Source organism: Pinus tabuliformis, chromosome 3_1 (genome assembly GCF_031772625.1).
Source record: "Pinus tabuliformis cultivar Carrire ecotype Pingquan chromosome 3_1, CPIR1, whole genome shotgun sequence".
Taxonomy (NCBI): domain Eukaryota; kingdom Viridiplantae; phylum Streptophyta; class Pinopsida; order Pinales; family Pinaceae; genus Pinus; species Pinus tabuliformis.
In genome coordinates this window covers 316,014,519-316,032,612 of record NC_142301.1, presented here as the reverse complement: position 1 = coordinate 316,032,612, position 18,094 = coordinate 316,014,519, and positions in this window count along the sequence as shown.

Below are 18,094 nucleotides of genomic sequence, written 5' to 3'. Positions count from 1 at the left end.
ATGAAGAAATGGGAGGCGTACCATATATCAACGGAAACATCTCGACGAGTAGAATCCATCCAATGGGAGCAAATGTTTCTTCAAAATTGATTCCTTCAACCTATGCATATCCTTTGTAGACTAATCTTGCCTTGTTCCTGGTAACCTGTAATCCTTCAACTGTTTTTCTCTCCCTGAACCTGTAATGAAATTGTTATCTTGTTCAAACTACCTTCTTGTCAATCATAGACTTGTGCCATATACTGCTACATAGACTCCTCCTCTACAAACATTAAGGAGTCAACCAACCAGATTGTTCAAAATAATGAGTCACCTAATGGGCCATCTTGACTTGAGTCATTATCTGAAGCAACTTTTAATTCCGTGTGACCTTTTGCTTCTACAAACCCTGAAAGCATAACTGTTCAAACCTTGTTATCTGCTTTGTCTTCATGTACCTATTTCCTTTTCTAGACCTTCTTATCCCTACAATCTCGAGCCTTGTGCCCATAGTTATGACACTTGAAGCATTCAATGTTGTCCATAGGTGATTCCATTTGATATCTACAACTGCGAGCGCTATGGCCAAAGTTATGGCATTTGAAACATTCAATATTTGGCCCATCTAGCACGTATTCTCTTCTGACAAAATCATCGTGGAACCTGTCTCGTGATCCTGCAAACTTGCTTCTATGGTTTTGCAGATAATGATTGTACCTGTGAAAAACTTCAAAATCCCTAGCCATATATCCATAGTTAGCACATAAAAAGCAATAACCATTTAATAAATGAACATACCTGGAAGATTTTTCATTCTTCTTTGGAAGCGGTGTTCTATTTTGTTGTGGTCCTTTGTTCTTGATTGCTTTGGTCTTGTTCTTTGGAGTTGCAACATTCTTCTTTGGCTTTTCAGTTTGATCAAATTCCTTCTTAGAATCATCTTACGAAGATGTGGAGCTTGTACCTTCATCAACTTAAGCTTTACCATCTTTAATTGCCTTCATTTTTACTTCTTCATCTGTCGTATCATGTAAGTGTTCCTTTTGTGATCTCTTGAGTTTGTTGATCTCATCATGGGTTGCATCAAGTTCTTCTTGCTTTTGAGCAAGATCTTCTTGAAACCATCTTTTCAATATCTTCCTTCTTTTTCTGCCTCCTTAACCTTTAGCTTGAGAAGAGTGGTCTTCTCTACTTCTTTGTTGAGAGCCTGTATCTATTCCTTCTACTTCTCATTTTCAATCCTGGGCCTACTTATTTCTACTGAATATGTTTCTAATTCCTTTTTCTTTTGGTCAACAACGGATATGTACCTTTGATCAGATTCCTTCCTTTCAATTTCTGCTTCCTGCATCTGTTGTGTGATCCTGCTAATCTCTGCAAACATTGTGTCAAGTTCTTGTTGCTTTTGTTGGACTTCTCTCTTGATGTCTCGTGTCGTTATATTCTTGATTTCTTCCAATTGAGTTCTAAGTCTACTAATCATCTTCTTAGACTCTTCATTTTCTTTGATGAGTTCTTTTGTTGTCTTCAATTCTACTTCCAAAAGTCTTGTCTTTTCCTTTTGAATTTTGAGTTCCTTTATCACCTTGATCACTTGATTTTGAAACTCCGTTTTACTCATTTCTCCCATTTCTTCATCATAATCATAAGGATCCGAATTTTCAATAACATGTTGACCTGATTGCTTTGTTGAATAGAGATTATGAAGTTTTTCCCAAAGAGCTTTAGCTGTTGAACATTGACCAACTTTTGTTTTCACAGAATTTGGAAAAACATTCAAAATTACATTCATGGCCTTTTAATTGTACCTTTTAGCTTCGTTGGTAGATGTGTCTCCAGAAACAATTGATTCCCATACTCCATGTGCCTGCAAATGTACTTCCATTTTGGATTCCCATATCCAGTAATTATCTACATCAAAATCAGGGGTTGGTACACAATACTCACTTTCTTCAGATTTTGTTGTACATGTACCTTCCTTTGAAATCCTTGTAACCTGCTTCTTTGACTTTCCCATCTCTATGCTTTGAAAACTGACTTCAAGCAGTTAAGTTGTTACTGAAGGAACCAAGCTCTGATACCAATTATTGGAAATATTGAGAGGGGGGTGAACCAGTATTCCTTAGCAATTAGCACTTTTAAATTTTTTTCAAAGCATTAGTTAATCTTCAATTATTATTAATTTTTATGCAGTAATAATAGTAAATAAAATAACACAGTAGACACAAGAATTTTAGGTGGAAAATCCCTCCGGGTCAAAATCCACCGAACACTTTTCTAATTAATTATTTAGTCTTCAGCCCCAACTAAAATGAAAGCAACAACTTCTTATAATTCTATAAAATCATTCTTCTCCAACTCTCACTAGAAGGATGCCCCAACGCCCTAGTTTCTTCAGTAGTCAACTGAAAGGATGCCCCAGCATCCTAGACCAACCTACCACCCTGAAGTGTTCACAGGCTCCAACCTGTAGGAAACTTCATGCACCAGCCTAGCGCCTCCTTGCCACCCTATAATGACTGAAATGAGACAAGAGTGTGGATTCCCTACCAAGGACAACGATCCACAATACAATACGATTTACAATGATTTTGACCGAACACCCAATCACACTATGACCTACATCCCAACCATGACATCATCCCAACAAAGACTCCTATACCTCCCAATAATGCCTTTTCAACTCTAGGAAGATTGACTCTTTTACAATAATGAATCTTTTACAACTTTACAATGATGACTCTTTGCCTTGACACTTCTTCACAATATGCAGATGGCTGTCATGTCTCCAAAGGATGTCCCATTGAATCTTGGCCTTGATACTTCTTCACAATATGCAGATGGTTGTCATGTCTTCAAAGGATGTCTCGCTGCAATGCCTCCTTTGATTTTATACTTCAGCTCTTGAATTCTTGCTTGAAGTTGTACTTGAATCTTCTTCTACCTGCATACAAAATTTGCCCGGCGAAACCAATCCCAAAACAAAACAAAATACCCTTCAACTTACCTCTGCTTGCAAAACAAATGTAAGTGCATAATAATGAATAAATACAAATTAAAATTACGATGCGTACCTGAAGTGTGCTTGTCACTTTTGTTGTTGACTTGTTGCAGCAATAAAAAAAAAAACTCCCACTCTTGATATAGGCCTAGACTCTATGCAAGACTATATCCAAAACTGACCTAAAGATATATACAATAAGAACTGATGACAGGCCCTAGACTTGTGATGGACCAAGTTTTAAGTACAAAAACAGAGACCATTCAATCAACTATGGCAATACAAGTAACATGAACTTACAACATCATATAGATTTAGCAAACTTGGTGTAGCATCAAGAATATGTAGCATAAAATGTGTAGTATCAAGAATAGGACATCCGAAAAACTAATTGTGACATATAGAGACATAGAGATATAACATAGACATTGTATATACTTACGTTGTCCTGCAAAAACATATGTCAAATATGATACTCAAAATTCAAAGGTAAATACTAATCATACATACCTTTTTGTAGGATACTTCCCCTTGACTGTTGATGTGTGGTCCTTATTGCAGTGATCCTTGAATGCATGCTTTTTATTGCCTTCTAGGAGCTCGATATTGAATCTGTTGTATCTATGTAATTTCGGATCTCCAGGGTCTAAAATGTCGTCCTATGGTATCCCTCTAAGTCCTCTTTCCAACCCCACAGGTCTGATCAAGATTGGATTCTTCAAGAAATATTTATACCCAATCTCCCACGATGGCCTGATTATAGACCGGTTCAGTAGAGCGAACTTGTACGAAATGCCACGTGTCACTATTACGACCTTAGGTCCTGAAAATGCTAATCACAAACTATACTCCGTCCTCTTTTTGTGACTATTTATGAAATTTGAATCCAATCTTAGAGAGAAAGTTCTGAAGATTTTCCCAACGTCACTTGTTTGACATGGAATTAAGGAGCTTCCAAAAACCCTAGATTCCTCAGTTCATATCTCCGAAAATATAAAGAACCAAGATCTGAAATTCGGTAACGAGGTTCATCAAGATTTCTGCTCAAATGGGTTTTAATTTCAAATTCTGAAGCTTCATAGAAATAAAGTTATAGCGAAAATTCCACGATGACCTGTTTGAAGCCACAAAATCCCTACAAGAGGAGGATATGAGGGTCATTATTTATATGAATGTCTTGAGTTGAGAGGGTCCTCAATAGGTGAACTTTGGAAGGATTTTAGGAGCAAAAAAAATATTATTAATTATTGAATATTCAATGACCACAACCAATTATGAGTGCCATGCCATAACCCCATAGGGTTTTAGCCCACTAACTGGGGTTACTAACTTCAAACGCAGATAACTCTCGAACCGTGAAGAACTGGGAGGCGTACCATATATCAACGGGAACATCTCGACGAGTAGAATCCATTGAGAAGATATTTGATGCAAAATAATATGATTTGTCAAGTCAAAATTCCCTTTCAAGATCGGGGTAGCCCCTGGTGCTACTTGGGTTGACATCAATGACAACCACTGATCAACATAATGTGTGTCTCGTGGAATGTGACAATATGCTAGGCAACCAAATATCCTAAAGTGACTAACATCTAGCTTCTTCCTTGTGAACGCCTCCTCGGGAGTCATCTTTCCAAGTTCTCTATGTGGGGCCATGTTCTGAATATAAATCGTCATACTACATGCCTCAGCCCATAAATAGCGGGGGAGATCCTAGTCATACAACATTGCTCGCACTACCTCTGAAATAGACTCGTTCTTCCTCTCAGTAACCCCATTCTATTGCGAGTTGTAAGGAACCTACCACTCTCTCTTAATTCCTCTATTACAAAATTCTTGGAACTCTTTGCTGGTGTACTCAACTCCGTTGTCTAAACAAAGAGTCGGTATCTTTCTACCTATTGCATTCTCCACTAGAGCCTTGAACTCCTCAAAGTGACTGAAGACTTCATTCTTTGTCTTCAAAAAATAGATCCAAGTCTTCTTGGAGAAATCATCCATAAATATAGCGAAGTACTCATACCCACTGAGAGACTTCATTAACATCATGTCACATATATCTGAATGCATAAGGTCAAGTATCCCTGAGATCTATTCTCACTTCTTGGAAAAGTTGCTTTCGCAAACTTCCCCAACGCACATCATCATGCTTTGTGCTCACTTTTGGAACACCTGTCACCGTCTCAAGAAGCAATCTAAGTGCTCCATGATGAATATGGCCCACCCTCCTATGACATAGCTCCCCCTGGTCTCTCGAACTATTGATGCTAACTAATGCCTTAGGAGTGTCCATTTGCAACATATACAACCAGTTGCTCCTCACCCTAATTGATATAAGTGACCTCCAATCCTTGTGCTTTAACATCACCTTCTCTCCTTTAAACACAACACTATATCCTTTTTCCTAAAGGATGGATACATATCAAATTCATCCACAAGCCTGACATATGCAACACATCATGAATAGGTATATTGCAACACCCTCATCCCACATCCACCCAAGTAACCATGCCAACCAGGGTAAACATGAGAAGAGAGGCTACTATGATCATATTTGACCTCCTAGGTAGCCTTAAGGAAGTGGAATCGACAGAACACCATACTAATTCATCCAACATCATCAACAGAACCCTTAGGAGATAAGTCAGCCACTCAAACAGCCTGTCCCTGGGTCCCACTATTGTCCTAGAACTCTAAGGCAATAGTCGCTCTCATGCTATGGGCAAGGGAGCGACCAGAGACCTAAAGTCACTCTCATAGGCCTGCCTACCAGTGACTGTGGACTAAAGTTGCCAGTTTTGTACTAGCAACCCCAAGATTTAAGCCACTTTTTCAGGCCAGAGCCCAAGCCACTACCCAAAATGGAAAGAAAGCTTAGAATAAATTAAAGTACAGCGAAACAATGTTGCAAAAGTAAATAGTTGATCATGACCTTAACCATACCACTACTAGCCATGACATGCATTTCGTCAAACACATCATCAACATGTAAACTACAGGTGTAAATAGTAGAATTAAGCGTAGGGATCTCATACTTATCTGATAATCACCATTAACCATTGTTTCCTCATGTCATTTGTTGCCTTATCGTGCATTAGGTCATAGATACATTATCCATTCAAATACAAGTAAAAACATATTGAGAGCCACATATAACTATTGTCATAAAATGTGCATATAACCAGCATAATAGGAACAAGAATATAATAAACATATCAACCATTAAAATCCATATATACACCAGTAAATTTACACATGAAAATCAATGGAATGAAGTTCTCATTAATCAATGCAATGAACCAACTGGTGATGGGACTACCATGTTCCACCCGACCATAGATTGGTTGATCTAAGTCTCTCTTCAGCCAATCACCCTCGTGTTATATTCCAAGCATGAATATGGAACTCATAGAACACATAAAAAACACCAATAAATGTGGATGCCACCCGAGTTCTTTGCCTACATCGTGAGGAATTTGAGTGCCTCATAGTCTCTCAGGCTTTATCGTGCATCCACAGTTCGATCCAGGGATCACTAGGCCCTACACCGAGACATACTCTCCAGGCTTTACCATGTATTCCATACCGGAATCACTACACCCAACATAGAGAAAATCCACCTCTTGGCTTTACTGTATATCCCGCCATTCACTGACAAGGATTCCTAGGCCCACCGAGGCACACAATCTAGCTTTACCGCAACCCACAGTTCAGTTCAGGGGTTACTAGGCCAGTGTCTTCGTGCATCCTCAGTCCGGTTCAGGGATCACTACACCATGTGTTTGTCAATTCGAAGATCCACCCCACTCAGCTTTGAATCCAATCCAGCCATCCCACATAAACCGAATGAGAGAACCCATCCCATCAAAGCTATCAGGAAATGGCAAGGTTAGGCTGAAAATACTATCACACCTGCCAAAACCCATGCCATGGTAGAAAAGAAGCACATGCAATCCCATGCATGCCAAATCTAGCAAGGAAAATACACATGCAAGTCGATGCCTGCAATGAATCCTGTTGTAGCTGCATGATCCTGCCTTTCCCTGCTTGATCTTTGCTTCCTCTTTCCTTCTTTTCCTTTCATGCTCCAATGCCAAAGTGCTCCAAGAAACTCTAAGTGTCCAAGATATGAGAGAGAGAGAATAATGAAATAACTCCAAAGCTAAACTGACAAAAGGTTACTAATTGATCCTCATAAGCCTTTTTATGAATGTGGCCTCTATTTTCTTCATTTTCCATTATTTTCCTTCATTTTCCTCCTCACATGCAACCTATGACCTTTCACCTCCTTTTTCTTCTAATTTCCATTATTTTCATAAATAATTGTGCCAAAATTCCATTTTGCCTTTCCAAATCCTTAGCCATTGCCTTTGCCAATTTCCTTAGCCATAAACAACCAAATGAACACCCCCTAGGATGTCTTACCCAACATTAAGCTTGGAATAAGTGTCCCATTCATCTGTGGTTATTGTTTTTAATTTTTATTACATGAAATTTTCACCAGGGTTGTTACAGAACCCTCCCCCTTGGGGGACACCGTCCTCGGTGTCCAATCACACATATACCTCAACAACCTGTTGAAAGAAGACATACCGGTTATGGAGCTTTATAACATAGCTCGATGTAGTATTTACAATGAAGGACTTGTTCAAGAGAAGAACATCAAGACAACATGATAACATACTGCATAATGGAGGTTTATAGCACAACTCATTACAATATTTACAATGATCATCTAGTTGAGTGCCAACTCACATGACATCATAACATCATGATAACATAAACACATGATAGCATAATAACATGATAACATAACCATAATGACATGACACCAATACCGTATAGTGGAGCTTTATAACATAGCTCGTTATGGTATTTACATCCACACACACGGGTACATATAGAAACATCATCAAAAATTTAGATACCAAATCACATGCCAAATCATATACCAAAAAATATATCAAACATATACTAGTCATCATATCTAAGCACATATCAAAACATCATATAACATATATCAAACCATCATAAAGCATACATCAAACCACCATAAGCATATACCAAACCACCATAAGAAAATACCAAACCACCATAAGAAAATACCAAACCACCATAAGCAAATACCAATTCACCATGTCAAGCTGCTTTGCCTCCACCAACAAACAAGGAAGGATACATGTCTTGCATCTAATCCGCCATCTCCCATGTAGCTTCATCGGGCTCAAAGTGATCCCATTACACTTTAACTTGCTCAATTGCTCAGTTCCGGAGCATGAGCACCTTTTTCTGTAATATACACTGAGGCTCTAGCTGGAATTCTCCATTTGGTTCCACTTGCAATACAAACCATTCAATCACATGATTAACATCCTTAGCATACTTCTAAAGCAAAGATACATGGAAAACAATGTGGACTTTCAATGTTAGAGGCAATGCAAGTCGATAGGTTATTGGCCCAATCCTCTCAATGATACTAAAGGATCCACAAAATCGTGGTTCCAGCTTGGCACATGATCCAATCTGCAAGGAGCTCTTCTTTAGTTTGATGTGCAAGTACACATGTTCCCCAATCTGGAACTCCTTGAACAACCTGTTCCTATTTGCATAACTCTTCTGCCTATCCCATGTTGTCTTGAGATTCTTCTTGATCACTGCATCTCTTGTTCCATGTCTGCCAACATATTTGGTCCAATCAATACTCTACTAATCGGATCACTCCAACTGATGGGAGTGTTACAACTCCGCCCATACAATGCCTCAAAAGGACTCATCCTCAATGACTCTTGATAACCGTTGTTGTATGTGAACTCTACCAAGGGGAGATACTCTTCCCACTTCCACTGTTGATGCATCACATACATCCTCAACATGTCCTCCAATATCTTGTTGACCCTCTCTGTCTGTCCATCTGTCTGCAGATGATAAGTTGTGCTGAAGGCCAACTCTGTGCCCAAACCTGCAAATAACTCCTTCCAAAACTTGGAAGTGAACTTCGCATCCCTGTCTGACACAATCTTCTTCGGAACACCATGTAGTCTAACCACATCTCTAATGAACACCTATGACACATCACTCGCTAAGAACGTAGACTTCCCCAAAATGAAGTGTGCAACGTTTGTTAACCTGTCCATAATGACCATGATGGAATCATGCTGCTTCACTGTCTTTGGCAACCTTGTGATGAAATCCATGGAAATAACCTCCCAATTTCATTATGAAATTGCAATCAATTATAGCAGTCCTCCTGGATGTTTACACTCTTCTTTCACTCGCTGACAATCAAATCATCTTGCCACAAACTCTGCTACATCCCTCTTCAAATTCAGCCAATAGTAATACCTCTTCCCCGCTGTCAGTGTCTTCTGATAACCTAGCGACCTAAATATGGTTTCGCATGAAATTCCCTCGAGATCACCTTCTTGAGCTCACTACTATCCGATACATATATCCTGTCTCGGAACCTGACCAATCCATCTGTTGTAAGATGATAGTCCATGCCCTATGCACCTGCACTTGTACCTGTACTATCACCTTATTGCAACCTGTGTACAATCTCCATATACCTGACATCATGTTCTCCTACCTGCAAGATCCTATCTTGTAATTATGTCATGTAGGAGCTCATAGCTACCAAGTGATGTACCTGTATCTGTCTATTGAGAGCATCTTCCACCCTGTTCTCTTTACCTTTGATTGACCTGATCTCGAAATCAAACTCGTTGATCATGGCCAACCATCTAGCCTGCTTGGCATTCAAATTCAGCTAGTCAAACAAATACCTCAACCCAATGTGATCACTCATAAGCACAAATCATCTGGCAAGAAGATAGTGCCACCACATCTTCAGTGCATGTATAATCGTTGCTAACTCAAGATCATATGTCGGGTAGTTATGCTCGTGCTCGTTTAGTTTCTGGGTCTCATAACATACCACGTGTCTGTCCAGCATAAGGAATCCACCAAGCCCTCTCTTGCAAGCATCTGTGCATAGGAATCCTTATTTGGATCTATAATATGTAGTACTGGTGCATGCGTCAACAACTTCATGAGTTGCTGAAAGCTAGCCTCGCACTCCTCAGACTGTTCAAACTTCTTACCTTTCCTCTGCAAGGATGTAATGGGATAAGCAATCTATGATAATTTCTTGATGAACCTCCTATAATATCCTTCCAGACCCATGAAATATCTCACCTCGTCCACACTCTTAGGAGCTACCTACTCCATAATGGCCCTTATCTTCTCTGGATCTACTGCAATGCCCTCCTTGGAGACCACATGCCCCAAGTAGTGTACCTCAGTCTAAAATAAGCTACACTTGTTGAGCTTAGCATACAACTGATGCTCTCTTAACAATCTCAACAATGTTGCTAAATGCTCGACATGCTCTTCCTCATTTTTAGAATATACCAGTACATCATCAATGAACACAATAACAAACTTATCTAAATATGGATGCAACACACTATTCATCAAATACATGAATGTAGTTGGAGCATTAGTTAATCCAAACGGAACAACAACAAACTCATAATGCCCATACCTGGTCCTGAACGCAGTCTTGTAAATGTCTTCCTCTTTGATGTGTACTTGATGGTATCTAGATCTCAAGTCAATATTTGAGAACACTGTTGCTCCCTTCAGCTGATCGAACAAGTCATGAATCCTCGAAAAAGGATATTTTTTCTTGATAGTACTTTGTTCAACTGCCTGTAACCAATGCATAATCTGAGGGTACCATCTTTCTTCTTCACAAACAAGACCGGTGCGCCCCAAGGTGATACACTTGGCCTAATGTATCCCTTACCCAACATTTCCTTCAACTGCAATTTTAACTCAACCAACTCAAGTGTGCTCATCCTGTAAGGTACTTTTGATACTAGAGCTACCCCTTGCACTAACTCAATTGAAAAGTCTACCTCCCCGTGAGGTGGCAACTTTGTAATGTCCTCAAGGAATACATCCCAAAACTACTGCAACACTGGATATCTACTCAACACATATGCATCCTCAACCTCCTTACCCTTATCACTAGAAATGTGTACTGCAAATAGCTTGCACCCTTTCCTACGGCTACGCTTTGCTTGCATAGTTGTCACCATCCTAAATGATGTAGCTTTCTTCTTACCTTGCAAGACTCTTGGTTCTCCATTGTCATCAACACACTCAATAGCTTTATCATAGCAGTCAACCTTGGTTCTATGTAGATACAACCAATCCATGCCCAACAACATATTATATGATCCCAATGGTAACACATTCAAATGTGTTGTTGTAGGCATACCATTTAAATCAAATGTGCAAGCTCTTACCCAATGATGAACTCACTTCTTTGTACCTGTAGCCAACTGCACTAACTAAGACTCTACATGCAATTCCTTATTCAAACCACACTTATCCACCAAGTTAGGACTAACATAGCTATAATTAGATCCAGGGTCAATCAAAATAGAAATAACTTGATCACAAAGCTTACCGTCCATCTCAATGATAGATGCCTGGTGTTCTGCTTGCTCGTTGTCCACTGCTGCATAGATACGTGGAATACTTTGGCCAACATCCCCAACAGTTTGCGCCTCCTGTGCACTGTATATCTTAGGCCTTCCACCCTGATGCTACAGACAATCTCTCCTAAGGTGTTCCTCACCACATGTCCAACACTCCAACCGACCAGTGCCCTCACCTCTATGATGTTGTTGTTGCTGCTATGACCCATGTCCCTGTCTAGCTGCATTAAACTTCTTTTGCGGAGCCACAATTTCTTTCCTATATGCATGTTGAGGCCTTGTCCTCTTAGGCTGCCATTTACCTCTACCTTTGTCTTTTCCCTTCCATCCATGTTGAGATTCATTCTTACGCTTTGATTGTTCATAGAAATGCTTCAGTTTCCCAATAACTTCCTCAAGTGATCAACGCTCATCATACTCAATCTGATCTCTAAATGTTAATGGAAAACCATGGACAAATCTCTTAAATTTAACCTTCTCATTAGTAAGATATGATACATACCTCAATAACTCCAAAGACTTGGTTGTGTACTCTTAGTCTTTCATTGATCCCATCTTTAACTTATAGAATTCTTTAGCCTTACTATCGTAGTACCTTTCTGATAAGTACTTCTTCCAGAAAATCCTCTTCAATTACCTCCAACTCAAGTCATCTGTCCTGATGTCTCTGACCCACTTAACATCTTCCCACCAGATGTTTGCTTTACCTTTCAAGCTGAAGATAACTATTCTAGCCTTCATGTTATCTGTGTACTCATGCAATTCAACAAATTTGTTCATCCCAAGTATCCAAGCCTCTGAATCTTCTGACTCCTTCACGTCTTCATCAAAAGTAGGTGGTTTTTCTTTCTTGAATTCATCTAGTAAGTATCCCCTATCACTCTTCCTGTAAGGATGATAGTGACGACAATCATGATGTCTATCAGAACCAGAACTAGAATAATACCTGTACTCATCACCCCTCCTTTCTGGAGTGTCCAACAACCTACCATCTCTCACTATATCATATCTATTTGACCTTTGTCTACCAGGAGATCTACTACCATATGCTCCATCAGTTCCATCCTCATGTGCATGGTTGATCTGAAACAACCCTTGTCACTGTAGTTCTAACAAACTATGAAGAAGTATAGCATTGACCTCTACTTTCTTATCTTGTGCCTGTATGATCCGATCATTATCTACCTTACAACTCCTTATCTCTTCCTTCAAGCTTCTCAATGTATCGTCCAAATCAAAAGTATACCCCACACCACGTTGATAATCTTACGCATAGGGATATTCTATGTAGTCTACCACCTTGATAGCCATTTGATCTTTCGGTTCCTGTAATGCATAATATGTCAGATAAACCAATTCACAATAAACCAACGTACCTTAGTATAGCTTGGGGAGGATACCTTGTCTACAAGATCACCAAATCAGCGTGATACATGTATAACATAATCATAACAAAATATTAACATACACAAGTAAATGTATCAACACATAACATCATTCTAACTAAGATCCAGTCATCATTGCAAGGCTATATCAACAATGCATGTTATGACCTCATGCATGACAACAACCATTACTCCATTATACACACTACTACATGCAACCAACAATATGCATAAGCAATGACTAGCCAACTACAAATACGCATAAACGCATGTACTCCAACATAATTGATCAGTTCTTGCAATCAACCTACAAGACTTATACATGTAATCCAAATATTCAAGAATGTATCCTAACATGCAAGGATGTAAGTAGGTGCCATAAAATCAACATGTAAGCGAAAAATAACCATATACAGTCAATCACATACTCATGTCAAATATTCTTCATGAAATCAACATCAAATTCTCCATGATATGGTTACTACAACCCTAATCCAACATCAAACAATTGCAACAAATATACAAGTGTAAGAGGCACACACGCAACTGACATGCATGCATGACTAACACATTCATCCCATCCAGTCTGAAAGTTGAACCATACTTTGATACCACTCTATAACACCTCCTCCCACATCCACCCAAGTAACCATGCCAACCGGGGTAAACATGAGAAGAGAGGCTACTATGATCATATTTGACCTCCTAGGTAACCTTTAGGAAGTGGAATTGACAGAACACCATACACAGTCATCCAACATCATCAACATAACCCTCAGGAGACAAGTCAACCATTTAGACAGCCTATCCCTGGGTCCCACTGATGTTTTGGAACTTTGAAGCCATAATCTCTCTCATGCTATGGGCAAGGGAGCAAACAGAGACCTAAATTCGCTCTCATAGGTCTTCCTGCCAGCGACTATGGACTAAAGTTGCTAGTTCTTTGCCAGAAACCCCAGGATTTAAGCCACTTTTTTCAGGTCCAAAGCCCAGACCACTGCCTAGAATGGAAAGAAAGCTCAAAATCAAGTAAAGTATAAGGAAACAATGTTTCAAAAGTAAATAGTTGATTAAGACCTTAACCATACCCCTACTAGCCATGACAGGCATTTCCTCAAACATATCATCAACATGTAACCTACATGTGTAAATAGCATAATTAAGTGTAGGGATCTCATACTTATATGAGAATCGCCATGAACCATTGTTTCCTCATGTCATTTGTTGCCTTATCATGTATTAGGTCATAGATACATTATCCATTCAAATACAAGTAAAAACACGTTAAGAGCCACAAATAGTTGCTATCATAAAATGTGCATATAACCAACATAATAGAAATAGAAATACAATAAACATATTAGCCATCAAAATCCATATATACACCAATAAATTTACACATGAAAATAAATGGAATGAATTTCTCATTAATCAATTCAATGAACCAACCAGTGATGGGACTACCACATTGCACCTGACCATAGATTGGTTGAGCCAAGTCTCTCTTTATCCAATCACCCCCGTGCCATATTCCAAGCATGAATATGGCACCATATAACACATAAAAAACACTAATCAATGTGGATGCCACAGAAGTTCTCCACCTACACCGTGAGGAATTTGAGTGCCTCCTAGTCTCTCAGGATTTACCGTGCGTCCGTAGTCTGATCCAGGGATCACTAAGCCCTACATTGAGACATACTCTCTAGGCTTTACTGTGCATTCCATCCCAAAATCACTAGGCCCAATGGAGAGAAAATCCACCTCTTAACTTTACCGTATATCCCGCCATTCACCGGCAAGGATTCTTAGGCCCACCGAGACACACGATCTAGCTTTAGCACAACCCACAATCCAGTTCAAGGACTACTACACCATGCGTTTGTCATTTCATAGATCCACCCCCCTCAGCTTTGAATCCAATATGGCGATCCCACATAAATCGAATGAGAGAACCCATCTCATCAAAGCTATCAGGAAATGGCAAGGCTAGGCTGAAAATACTGTCACACCTGCCAAAACCCATGCCACGGTAGAAAAGAAACACATGCAATCCCACGCATGCCAAATATAGCAAGGAAAATAGACATGCAAGTTGATACCTGCAATGAAGCCTGTTGTAACTGCTTGATCCTGCCTTTCCCTGCTTGAACTTTGCTTCCTCTTGCCTTCTTTGCCTTTCTTGCTCCAATGCCAAAGTGCTCCAAGAAACTCTAAGTGTCCAAGAGTATGATAGAGAGAGAGAATAATGAAAGAGCTCGAAAGCTAAACTGACAAAAGGTTACCAACTAATCCTCATAAACCTTTTTATGAATGAGGTCTCTATTTTATTCATTTTCCTCCTCACATGCAACCTGTGACCTTTCACCTCCTTTTTCTCCTAATTTCCATTATTTTCATAAATAATTGTGCCAAAATGTCATTTTGCCTTTCCAAAGCCTTAGCCATTGCCTTTGCCAATTTCCTTAGCCATAAACAACCAAATGAATACCCCCTAGGATGTCTCGCCCAACATTTAGCTTGGAATAAGTGTCCCATTCATCCATGGTTATTGTTTCTAACTTCTATTACATGAAATTATCACCAGGGTTGTTACATATATGCTTGTCATTCTCCCTTTGAAATAGAACAATCCCTCTTGCAACTAGGTTGTACTTGGACTTGTTCCCCATCTGAATATGGAACATGATGTCCTTCTCCTTATAACTGGACAAGAAATATCTAACTCCTATCATATGAAATGACACTCCATTGTCTATATACCATACACCTTATAAATTCGAGCTAGACAGGCAAGAAATCAATGCGAAACCCTATTTTTTCCTATTGGAGAGCTCATCTGCATATGTTGAAGCTGCAACTTGATTTTTACCCTTCTTCTTCCTATGAGGGAAATCATTGACATAGTGGCCAAATTCGTAACTGCCATAACACTTGACCTTTGATAGGCCAAGTTTATTCTTATCTCCTTTTGAGCCAGATCCCTTGTTGGACCCCATTGTTTCCTTCCCTTTCCCTGCTAGGGCAACCTTTTCTTGTTCCTTTTCCACCTTCAGTATCTTGCCACTACTATTGGTGCCATTGACCAAGCTGAGCCTGGGATCCTCCTAAATGAAGTCACTCCATAGGCAATCCCATCTTGGAAGTGTGTCTCACCTAGAAATCACTTGGACGAACATACTCCATTCCTTGGAAAACCAATTGAGTGTTATGTGCACTAGCTCATCATCACTAGGCTTGCCTCTTATTGCAACTAACTCATCTCTGGAAAGTCAAACTCTAATGAGGTAGGAAGTCATGTCTTATCCTTTCTATTGCTTGATGGTCCTTAGCTTCTCTTTGAGAATCATATTCCTGTTCTCTGAAGGATTCTGGTATAGTTTTACTATGGCGTCCCACATCTACTTCGCTATATACATCTCAGTGATATGTTGAACAATATGGTCCCTGACTCCCTCAAGGATAATCCTCTTCTCTTTGGCATTCTCTTTTTTGTAGGTGGCCTACTGTTGCAAATCTGTTACTATGGAAATCATATTCTCCACATACTCCTTCAGTCCATACTCATCCAATAAGAATGACATTTTGGCTTTCCACATGCCAAAGATGGAGGCTCCATCCAACCTATCTTGATCTCTCAAACTTGTTGATGCCATCTTTGGAAAACTCGAAATACAACGAACTCAAATAAATTGGAGAAATCACTGAAGAACTCAAACTGGGTTAAAAACCCTCAACTTTTATCTTCTTGTGTTTGCATAGGTCTTCCTTCTACCCTTAGATTCTGCATTGATACCATGTGAAATTTTAATTATTGTTGCAAATATTGGTTATTGTTCTCCTATCAATTTAGATTATTTGTCTTTTGCAAATTATTTGTGGCAAATACTAAATAAAACAGAACTGCAACTTCATTGAGAAATAAATAACCACAGGAACTAAGAAAATTATGCGCACACACAAATTATTGACACCAATATTTTTGGACAAATGTTCCTGGAAAAACAACCCTAGTGTGGGGAAAACCAATTCTGTAGATGAGGGTTTTATTATTATTTCTTCAACAAATTAAAGAGTGCATCAACTACTTTCCTAACACTGGAAAAGCTTCAATAATTTTCTCCACTGGAAAAATCGATATGAAAACACAAAGTTTCCTTCTACGAAACCTCATGGACTCTTGCTTGCAACATGCACTCTTGCCTACAACTCACATTGGCTAGTCTAGAAATGCATACAACCTTCCTGCAGTTTGCGCAACCTATAGAAATTTGTTCATGTAATGTCTTCTTCCACCAACAACTCTACTGAGCAACTCACAACTCCTCTGACAAATGTCTCTAGCAACTGGAAATTGAACTGTTGCCTAGTTATTGGCATTGGCTAATGCAACCTTACTGCAGAATAATTTGGCCTCTATTCCCTTCTCTTAGAATGTTGGAATCTCGTGAAGAATACCTCCGTAAATCTCTCCTCAATTATTCCACCTGAAACCCTTGTTGTTGGTGTCCCTACGTTGCCTTTGCGCCCTTGCTAACACTGCAAATATCTGTCTCGATGTGTTGATGATCTATTCTCCAAGTGCCCATCGATTTCCTCTTATAATTTTTCATTGAAAAATCAATGGCCATGATCTAATCTCAATCTATGGCTAAGATCATCTTCACCTCTTCTCATGAATTTTCCATAAAGCTCTAGAGAAAAATCGATTTACCCCATTAATATTGATTAATTAAGCTATTTCCCTAAGTTAAACTTAGGAAAATTAATTAATTCTAATCAAGGTTTTTTCTCATGAAACATTTTCTAGATATTGGAGAAAATGTGTTCCCTAGCCTCATAGACACAATATGAGACTAGAACACATGTCCGAGCTACACAAACTAACAAATTTCTCTCCATCTTTTCCTATGTACGTCTCAAAATTCTTCCTCAAATCCCCATCTGCACCCACACCCTCAGCCTCACTTTTTTTCCATTAATTTAAATCCCGAATTTAAATAATTTTCCCATAGTAATTAATATAAATTCTAATTATTTTTCTATCTTTATTAATTTATTAGTCTTTTTGGATTCCAATACTTAATTGGATTATTTTGCTTAATAATTCATTTTGGTCAACCACCTTTGAACCTTAAACATTTACTAAATACTAATGTGCCCTATAAATAGTCAATTAACCACTAGTCATTACTTTCATCTCTTTATATAGGTCTTTGCAA